Source organism: Anomaloglossus baeobatrachus, chromosome 2 (assembly GCF_048569485.1).
Source record: "Anomaloglossus baeobatrachus isolate aAnoBae1 chromosome 2, aAnoBae1.hap1, whole genome shotgun sequence".
Classification (NCBI taxonomy): Eukaryota; Metazoa; Chordata; class Amphibia; order Anura; family Aromobatidae; genus Anomaloglossus; species Anomaloglossus baeobatrachus.
Window position 1 is genome coordinate 653438592 of NC_134354.1, and position 11471 is coordinate 653450062.

An 11471-nucleotide genomic window follows, 5' to 3' on the forward strand; every position below is an offset into this window, starting at 1 on the left:
AGGGGTTTAATTATGGAATCTCAACAGGTTTTCACCAGAACCTCTCAAGGTGAGGGTGTTGTGCTGCAGGTGGAAACCAGGTGCCACTCAGGAAGACTGGAGCTGCGAGAGCTGCCCCCAGGAGTATGGACATGGACAGTCACAGTTGTAATAGGTGCAGCTAGGATGGCTGGTGCAGCAAGCTCGGTCAATATGGAATGATGCAGTAGCGTCCAGTACAGCATACTTGATAGCTGCTGCATTATACCCTATGCCAGGTACTGGAGCACAGTACGCCATTGGCAATGTGGAACACAGCACTAAACAGCAGCAGCACTTAGGGACCTGAGAACTAGCAACATATGGACCATGTTGCCCAGGCACCTCCTTTAAGGGGAAAGTGCCATAAATAGCTATGCGTCTCAGCCATAGGCTGAGAGGCACTATTGAGTTAGGGCATACTGGCTCTTTAAGACAAGGGGCACACTCCTTAGTAGTATTCCCAGGAGACCTGTGCGGCGGCGCGGTGAGGGTCAGCGTCCCCATGGGGGAGAGGAGCAAGGGCACAATGGTAAGGGTGTTAGAACATTGATCGTGGGCAAACCCCTTTAAAGTTAAACTTATGTCAGGTCTTTCTTTTACATCCTATATTTAATCACCCACTTGCTCGTCACCTTCACCTCAAAAACATCTCAAAATCCGCCTTTTTCTTACCTTTAACTACAGAAACTCTTAATGTTGCTCTGACTCATTCTCAAGTGTACAACTACAACTCTACTAATCAGTCTTCCTCTCACCAAGCTCTCCCCTCTACAACTTATACTGGATACAGCAGCTAGGCGCATATTTCTATCCAGCCACTACACCCATGCCCAGAGTCACCAATAGGGCATTACAACTGTGACTCCTGTATTGAGGAGACGGTGAGCAGAAGCCAGGAGGTGGGCCCGGCCACTGACAACCAGGGCCCCTCCCCTTTCATTCCTCTGCTCACTGGGCCCCAGGGGGCGAGGCCGCTCAAAGAGAGCTACCCTCTCTTTTCCTGCTCTGCACTAATCTATGTGATCAGTGCAGAGCAGGACAGGAAACTTACCTGACCAGAACGGAGGCTGCAGGAGCTGAGGTGAAGGACTGTCTGCTCTAGTAAATTCAGGACCTTTCAGGTCATGTGACTAATGTGCCTGATCACATGACTGTAAAGGTGAATTGGAAGGTCCTGTGGCTGTTCAGCTGCTGCAGCCTCCATGCAGGTCCCACTGACTCTCCTCCTGCTCTGTACTTATCAGGAACTGAGGAAGATGAGGAAATGTATAGTGTGTGTAAATAAATGTGCATGTAGCTAAGCTGTGTTTGTCTATAGGTGTATGTAGTACAGCTGTGTTTGTCTATAGGTGCATGTAGTGGAGCTGTATTTGTCTATAAGTGCATGTAATGTGCATGTATCAGAGCTGTGTGTGTTTATAGGAGCATGTATTGTGCATATAGCAGAGCTGTGTCTATAGGACGTTCAGTGTGCATGTAGCAAAGCGGTGTGTGTCTATAGGGGCGTGTAGTGTGCATGTAGTAGAGTAATGTCAATAGGAGCGTGTAGTGTGCATGTAGCAGAAGCTATGTCTATATGTGAATGTAGTAGAGCTGTGTGTCTATTTGTGCATGTAGTAGAGCTGTGTGTGTATATGTGCATGAAGTAGAGCTGTTTGTGTATATGTGCACGTAGTAGTGCTGTGTGTCTATATCTGTATGTAACAGAGCCATCTATGTCTATGGGAATGTAGCAGAGCCATGTATGTTTATGGGCAAGTAGCAGAGCCGTATATGTTTATGGGCATGTAGCAGAGCCGTGTAGGTCTATGGGCATGTAGCAGAGCCGTGTATGTCTATGGGCATGTGCCAGAGCCGTGTATGTCTAAGGGCATGTGCCAGAGCCGTGTATGTCTATAGGCATGTAGCAGAGCCATGTATGTCTATGGGCATGTAGCAGAGCCATGTATGTCTATGGGCATGTAGCAGAGCCATGTATGTCTATGGGCATATAGCAGAGCTGTGTGTGTATAATATATACACTGCAGAAAGACACTAAAAATAGATTTCTTACCTCCCTATTCTATCCTAGTACATTTAAAATAGATCCAAACAGATATTTGCCCATATGTAAACTACATATGCATGTGCAAAATTATGCTGTATGAGGTATATGTAAAAATATGCAAATACACAATAAGGGCCGACATTGAATGCACAAAAGGGAAGAAAATGGCAATTCAAAACAACATATGGTGTGATACCATTGAGATCCACTAGAAGGCAATAGTATCCTTCAAAAGATCTAAATAAAATACAAAGTGGAAGAATAGAGAAAATGAAAAATAAGAGTAATGTGAAAAAACATTACTACTAAAAAGTTTAGAAAGAAATTACACAAATTGCAATGAAGGTGCAGAAAAGGATGGAAAAAGAATTGTGTTAACCACAACAGTGTTACAATGTTGCACCAAAGGAACATGTTAGAGATCAAAGATGCTGCAAAGGAATTCTAGTAATTCAAGTGAATTTAATCTATCAGACAGATCTGCAAAGACGTATGAATAAGCCCTTAGATATAGAATCAAAAATGGTTTGGGGTCAGATTACACAATATCAGGGACAAATAGCGATATTCATTTGTGACATCCTATATAGTAAATATAAAACCTAATAAATAATTTTATTTAGAAAGCGTCAACATATTCCACAGCACTTTACAATTAAGCGGGGACATGTACAGACAATAAAGACAATACAATGTAATACATAGTTAGGCCTCTTTCACACGTCAGTGATTCTGGTATGTATGTTGCAGTTTTTGTATGTACCAGAATCACGGACATACGCAGACCCATTAAAATCAATGGGTCTGAGCGCACATCAGTGATTTCTCACTAACGTGTTTCCGTGCAGCGTACATGCGTGTATGTGTGCTCTGCACGGGGACAAGTCTTTTTTTTTTTCTGGCATCACTGATGTCCTACGGATCACACAATGGTGTTATCTGTGAAACACGTACCAAAAAAACACGTACATTTAAAATAAAAAGCTTTTTAATCTCATCAGTCTCTAGCGACACTGTCTTCAGCCGCTGCTGTCTCTGCTTCCAGGCCGGCTAATTGCTCATGCATATGCACTGCATAGCTGATCCGGATGTAGCTGCAGAGGGAAGACAGCGGTGGCCGGACACAGCATCCGGGAGACTTTAACACCACAGACAGCAGCGGCGTGGACAGGTGAGTATAAGTGACTGATCTCCGTGTATTATAACGGATAGCACACGAAGATCACGTGTGCCAAAATCACGGCACATGGAGGGACATACGTACCTTTAACACATCAGTGAAAACCGTGTGTTTTTCATGGACGTGTGAAAGAGGCCTTAGGCCCTGTGCGCACACTGCATTTTTACCCGTGTTTTTGCTGCAGAAATTTCTTAAGAAAATGGTTGTAATCTTTCTGCAGACATTCTCCAGCAAAACCTATGGAAAAAAAAAAATTAGTTGTACGCACACTGAGTTTTTTTCTCAAGAAATTTCTCTGTAGATTTTCTTGAGTAAAAGAATGAGCATGTCACTTCTTTTCTGCAGCTAACTGCGTTATTTAACTCAATTGACTGTAATGTAATCATGAAATAGCACAGGAATAACACAGGTAGCAAATTCTCTGCGTTTCATTGTTTTTTCCTGCGTTATTCCCGCGTTATTTCGGGATATAATGTTCATCACTGCCCTGCGTTTTGCAGGGAAGTGATGTCATTATGACAGGAAGAGGAAGCTGAGCAGAGAGCAAACACAGATCACACTCACACACAGACATATAGAATACACATAGAAATCAAATGTACATATTAAAAATAAACGAAAAAAAAAATGTGGGCTCCGCCGTATTTTTACCGTCCAGCCAAGGTAAACACACAGCGGCGTCCCGGTATTCTCAAGCTGGGGAGGACGAGGGCCAGTGTTAATGCCCCCCCCCCTCCCCTCCCGCAGCTGAGAATATCAGCCCGCAGCTGCCCCGAGAATGTCGCATCCATTATACGACAGTCCCGGAGTGTCCCCGGCTCTTCCAGATTGCTGTGATCCGGTGGCAACCGAGGTAATAACGAGTTAATGGCAGTGCATCGCTGCCACTAAGTCCTAGCTTAATCATGGCAGTGTCTATGAGACAGCTTACATGATTAACCTGTAAGTAAAGTGAATAAACACACACTGAAAAATATTTTATTTTAAACAAAAAAAAGGCCCCCTCTTTCATCACTTTATTACCCCCCCCCCCCAACACACAGCTCCGGCGTAATCCACGCAGGTCCCACGACGCTTGTATCCAGCCGCGTCTGACACATACTCAATGCAGCCTCGTTCAGTGAGCGATGCTGCAGGGGTAACTACAGGTCATTTCTCACGGTCAGTAATGTGAAAACATTACTGCTCGCGAGAACTGGAGTGTGCCCTCACAGGGACTCTACCTATTGATATCTTTCTATCCATTATCTATTTATCTATCTATTCATCTAGCCATCTTTCTATCCATTATCTGTCTATCCATCTATTAGTCTATATATTCATCTATCCATTTTTCTATCTATCCATTATCTATCTATTCATCTATTTAACTATCAATTATCTATTTATTTAGATATGTCTATCCATCTATCTATCCATCTTTCTATTATCCATTATCTATTTATCTGTCTATCCATCTATCTCCATTATCTATATTATTTATTGCTTTTAAAGCATTAAAAAACACAGGGACCAACCTGCAAAAATACCCCGCACCAAAACGCAGGAAAAATGCATGCGTTTTTCGGTGCGTTTTTTTAACGCAAGAGCGCTAATCCTTCACTCAAGAAATTTCTTGAGAAAAATCCTTTTTCTAGTGCGCACATCTCCTGTAACTGTTTTAAGGCTGAGTGAGGGTTCTGCTCACAAGCTTACAATCTATAAGGAAAGAGGGGGAATCAATAGGTAAAAAGTGCTTGTGATGTACAGTATGGTCCAGCCATTATTATACTAAAAAGGGCATTTCACATAAGTTGCATGAACCAGCCATCAGCCAATATCTAAACGCTGTTACTAAGTGCTATTGGGTACATGGAGCATGTGGAGGCGGTGAATAAGAGAGACCAGATTGTGATTAAAATTTAAAGCAGGAACTGGAGTGTTAGGTAAGTGGCTTGAGGTAATAAGCTTGTCTAAAAGGGATGTGTTTTGAAAGAACGCCTAAAAATGTGCTGGGTAGGTAGTAGTTGGATTGTCTGGAGGTAATGCAGTCCAGAAAACTGACGCAGCACAAGTCAAGTCTTGGAGACGAAGGTGCAAAGTTTTCAATGAATCTCACTGGTGAAGCGGCTGGAAAAAAAATATAACCTTTGCTGTGGCATTCATGACGGATTGGAGGAGAAAATTTGTTTAGAGAAAGATCGATCAGTAAAGAGTTGTAGTAGTCTAGATGAAAATGAATAAGACAGTAAGTGGTTTTTGCAGTTTCAAAGGTGAGAAAGGGATGGATTCTGGAGATATTTTTAAGATGCATCTAACATGAGTGAGTGATTGTATATAGGGAGTATAGGAAAGTTCTTATTGATTTTTCCTTCGTGCTGATGAAGAAGCCTCTGACCTCTGAAACGTGTAAACCTGTAAAATAAAGAAAAATAGATTAGATCAAGTCTATTACTTCAGCAGTAGCGCAGCATTAACCCCGTTTCTCCTCTCTAGCATTGATGAATGAAGAGGGAGAGATACCAGCAGAAAGAGAGAGGTTAAATATTTTAGTTAGGTGAGTAGTGACTGCTGAGGAGAAGGGGCTGAAGTAGATGGGAGGGAATAGGGTCGCTGGTGCTGGTTGTAATGCAAGACAAAGAAAGGAGCTTGGTAACCTTCTGTGACAAGCTCGAGGGTAGAAAGTGAACTTGAGGTACAGGAGTGAAGGAGATCCAGGCTCTGAGGAGATTCAGCAAAAATGTCCTGATTGATATGGTTGATTTTTTTCTAGGAAATAAGTGATCAAATGATCAACCCTTTAGGGCTGAAGAGGGAGTAAAGTTTCGAAGAGTCATTTTGACTTAGCGGACAGTGATGCGATAAGGGTGGTGAATTTGACCTGTTTGGCCAGATCAAGAGCAGAGTTAAAAGTTTTGAGCATAAACATACAGTAGATTAAGTTTTCTTTTGAAAGTGATATTCTTCACTGACACTCAGCACACCTTGAGCAACGCTGGAGAAGCCGTATTTGCAGCGTGTGCCAGGATGGCAGTTGACTGTCAAGTATTTCTTGCTGTAGAAGGTGCTATTTCATCCAGGGCACTCCATAATGTATTGTAATGTGACTGCTGATACTGGACAGTAGAGGGAAGAGAACGCAGCTAAAGGTGACTGTAGATTGTTCATAAGCTGCTAGGCACTGATGTCATGTAGATTTCTGTGTGGTAGGTGGGGATGTGCTGGCGCAGAGAAAGTTCTTGGGAAAGAAGGGTGGAGCTAGAGAGCGGGTGCTGGGAGTTAGTAATGTCACCATACACTGAGCATAGCTTGGAAAAGATTATTATCGTATTAATGTTTAGGAGAGTTAGGAAACTGTGAAAGACTGAAAGAAGTCAGAGAAAGATTAGTGGCAGGATAGAAAGTGAGGAAGCTAGATGGCAAAGTGATCCAGGAACCAATTGATTTTGCCTGGAGGGAGATACACAACCACCACTTGCAAGGAGAGGGGTTTGAAGAGTGTACCAGTGTGGGCTTCAAAGTTAAGAAACTTAAGTGAGGGTACCAAGGGGATAACCTGGAAAGCACATTGTGATTAGAGTAGACCAACACCTCCACCTGGTCTGTTCTGAGGGTATGTGAAAATTATAGGCCACTATAGGAGAGCATCAGCGGCGATTGTGTCAAGACTGCTGGAGCAAGGTTTTAGTGAAAGCCAGAAGTTCAAGGAAATAGAAAATGAAGAAATCTTAAATGTAGAGGAGTTTGTTCCCCCCCGACCGAGAGTTCAAGAGGGCAGCAGTGAAAGAGACCTGAGAAGGCGAGGACTGTTTATAAGATTGACAGGGCTGCTATATACTGCAGGATGAGAGTTCTATATACACTAGTCGAAGGAGGGCCGGGACAGGGAGAAATGTCACAAGAGACTAGAAAAATGATGAAAGGGGGAGGGGAAGAAAAAAAAAAAAAGAGCAGGTGCTTCAATGATTGTGTGAGCGTTTTGTATGCTGTATGGTGGTAGTGGATCGTTTAAAGTAATTGAAAAATGTAGGTCTTCAGTGTTGTACATGGGAGTGGGGCTGATGTTGAGAGAGTGTACAGAATGTGTAAAACGGAGGTAAAACGTGGAAGAAAGCAGTAGCTTAAATATATGAGGTAGAGAGGTATGAAAAAGTAGGATTTTTGTGTACTCACCGTAAAATCTCTTTCTCTGAGTCTTCATTGGGGGGACACAGGACCATGGGTTATGCTGCTGTCACTAGGAGGCTGACACTAAGTAAACATAAAAAGTTAGCTCCTCCCTAGCAGCATACACCCCGAGCCGGAGGCGGGCTCAGATCAGTTTGGTGCACAAGCAGTAGGAGGAGTACCAGAATCACTATACAAAAACAAGTTGTAACTAAAATAATGCAGCTGTGCGAACAAGAGGTCTATGAACATAAGACCGCTGAAAATAGCAGGGGAATGCAATTAAACAACCAAAAAACCAAGCAGGGTGGGTGCTGTGTCCCCCAATGAAGACTCAGAGAAAGAGATTTTACGGTGAGTACACAAAAATCCTACTTTCTCTATCGCTTCATTGGGGGACACAGGACCATGGGACGTCCAAAAGCAATCCCTGGGTGGGAATACCGAAGCCCGCAAATAGGAAGAAAACAACAACCTCCCTCGGCGGGCTTGCACTATAATTAAATGCAATCACCCTATTACAGGTGTGCAACTGCTGCCTGCAAGACCTTTCTCCCAAAACTAGCATCTGCCGATGCTTGGGTGTGAACCTAGTGAAGGTATGCAGGCTAGACTAGGTGACGGCCTTGCAGACCTGGTCGGCCGACGCCTGATGCCTAATCGCCCAAGAGGCTCCCACTGCACGGGTAGAGTGCGCCCTTACCCCCCGCGGCGGAGACTTGTCCCGAATCCGATAGGCCTCTGATATGGCCGAACGGATCCATCTGGCAATTGTGGCTTTGGATGCAGATTCACCCCTCTTGGGACCAGAAGGAAGGACAAACAGACCATCCGACTTACGGAACGGTGCGGTTCTGGAGACATAAATTCTAAGGGCGCGCACCAGGTCCAGGGTGTGCAAGGACCTCTCCAAGCTGTGAGAGGGGCCAGGACAGAAGGACGGAAGAACGATTTCTTCGTTAAGATGGAACGGGGAGACCACCTTTGGGAGAAAGGCGGGATCTGGCCGGAGAACCGCTTTGTCCTGGTGAAAAATCAAAAAGGGAGCACGACAAGAGAGCTGCCAGCTCTGAAGTCCTGCGAATAGAAGTGATCGCAACGAGGAACACCACCTTCCAAGACAGGTGAATAAGGGAAGAATCCCGCAAGGGCTCGAATGGGGGACCCTGAAGCGACCCTAGGACTAGATTAAGGTCCCACGGTTCTAGAGGCCGACGATACGGCGGGGCCAGGTGGGCCACTCCCTGGATGAAGGTCTTAACCTGTGGACGAGAGGCCAGTGGCTTCTGAAACAGGATTGACAACGCAGATACCTGGCCCTTTAGTGTGGCGAGCGAGAGACCCGCATCTAGGCCTGACTGCAAGAATGCCAATAGGGAAGGAAGGGAGAAGGCGAGAGGAGAAGAAATACTGTGCTCTTCACACCACCTAAAGAAGACCTTCCACGTGCGGTAGTATATTCTTGATGAAGATGGCTTCCTGGCCCTAATCATTGTCTGTATCACTCTTGAAGAAAAACCGGCCTGAGCTAGAACCCAGGATTCAATGGCCAGGCCGTCAAATTTAGGACCTGTGAGTTCTGATGGAAAAGAGGTCCCTGCTGCAGGAGATCTGGACGGTCTGGAAGACGCCACGGAGCGTCTGCGAGGAGCTGAGTGAGTTCCGCGAACCATGCTCGCCTGGGCCAGTCTGGAGCCACTAGGATGACTGGAATTCCTTCTGCCTTGATCTTCTTGAGGACCCTCGGGATCAGAGGGAGCGGAGGGAAGATGTACGGGAGACTAAACTGGCTCCATGACAGGGTGAGGGCGTCGACTCCTAAAGCCAAGCGGTCACGGCACCGCGCTACAAATTGCGGAACCTGACAGTTGAACCGGGAGGCCATTAGGTCCACATCCGGAATTCCCCATCTGTCGCAGATCTGGTTGAAGACTTCCCGGTTGAGGGACCATTCTCCGGAGGCGAGGCCTTCCCTGCTGAGGAAGTCCGCCGCCCAATTGTCCACGCCTGGGATGTGTACCGCTGAGATCAGGGAGTGATGACACTCGGCCCAGTGCAAAATCTTCTTGACTTCTGGCATCGCCCCGACACTTCTTGTGCCGCCTTGGTGGTTGATGTACGCCACCGCCGTCGCATTGTCCGACTGGATCCTGACCGGGCAACCCTGTACTAGGTGTCGAAACTGCAGCAAGGCTAGCCGGATGGCTCTTATCTCCAGAATGTTGATCGGGAGACAACTCTCCCGCGGTGTCCATCGGCCTTGCGCTGTGTGATGCCGAAACACTGCCCCCCAGCCCTGGAGACTGGCGTCGGTGGTCACTATCTTCCAGTGGAGCGGGAGGAAAGACCTTCCTAATGCGAGGTTGCGTTGATTGAGCCACCAACGGAGGGAGTGGCGGGTCTCCGGCGAAAGATGAAACCTGCGGTCCAGAGAAAAGGGAGATCTGTCCCACTTCTTCAGCAAGGCCAGCTGGAGGGGCCGGAGGTGGAACTGTGCAAAGGGTACCGCTTCCATCGCCGCCACCATACGACCGAGGACTCGCATGCCGAACCTGATGGAAACTTGGCGCTGACGCCGGAGAGCGCGGAGGCCTCGTTGCAGGGAGGACATCTTCTCTTGTGTGAGGAAAACTCACCCTTGGGTAGTATCGAATACCATGCCTAAAAAGGTGATCCGACGGGCCGGGGTCAGAGAGGACTTCTTCCGATTGATCAACCACCCTAACCGTGAAAGGGTGTCGATCGTGACCTGAACCCCAAGACGACAGTCCTCGAAAGAAGAACCTTTTATCAACATATCGTCCAAGTATGACCATAACACCCCTGGAATGTAGAACGGACATGGCAGCCGCCATGATTTTCGTAAAGACCCTGGGGGCGGATGCGAGGCCGAAAGGAAGAGCCGTGAACTGGAAGTGATCTTCCGCTATCGGAAAGCGGAGGAACTGTTGGTGAGAGGTGGCTATAGGGACGTGAAGATAGGCGTCTTGAATATCCAGCGATGCCAGGAATTCGCCGACCTCCATGGACGCGATCACGGACCGGAGTGACTCAATTCGAAACGGCCGAGGCCTCACCGACCTGTTTAGAAGCTTTAGGTCGAGGACGGGGCGGACAGAGCCGTCCTTCTTGGGGACCACGAAAAGGCTGGAATAGAACCCCTTGAAACGTTCTGCGGGAGAGACTGGTACCACGACTCCGGTTCGGAGGAGGAAAGAACGCGCGAGCCCGCGCGGGAGACTCGGGATGGCGAGATAGGAAAAAACGTCTCGGTGGCTTTGACTCGAATTCTATTTTGTAGCCTGATATGATGATCTCTCTGACCCAGGCATCGGCGGTCAGAGGGATCCACACCTGCTGGAAACGAGACAGACGCCCTCCCACGAGTCTGGCACTGTTGCGCGCCGACCGCGAGTCACTTGGAGGAACGTCGGCGGTAACCGGAAGAGGATTTCGTGGACTGGCGGGGACGTGAACGCCAGGCGGGATTGGTCTTGAATGACTGGGTCCTCCTGTCTCTCGGAGGAGAGCGGCTTTTTCGCGGCTGGGGAGTGGAGTTGAAGCTGCGAAAGGGCCGGAAACGAGCGGTGGGGCGCCGATTCTGGAAGCGCTTGGGGTGCAATTGGGGGAGAGATGTACTCTTTCCTCCCGTTGCATCGGAGATCAACTGGTCCAGCTTATCTCCGAAAAGACGTTCCCCTAGGAAGGGCAGGGAAGTTAGTGACTTCTTAGAGGCCGCATCCGCGTTCCAGGACCGGAGCCAGAGGGCTCGACGGATGGCCACATTGTTGCTGGCGGCCTGGGCCGTGCAATTTGCAGACGCCAGGGCTGCATTGAGCAGGTACTCACCCGCGAGGGAAATCTGCGAGGCGATGAGGACCAGGTCCGGATTGGCAGGAATGGCGCAGAGACCGCAGCGTAGCGTGTCCGCCCAGGACATCAGAGCCTTCGCAACCCAAACCGATGCAAAGTTCGGTGAGAGGGATGTGCCCGCTGCCTCGAAGGCGGAACGGGCCAACCTGTCAATAGTACGGTCCGTGGGGTCCTTGAGAGACGTACCGTTAGTGAGTGGAAGGA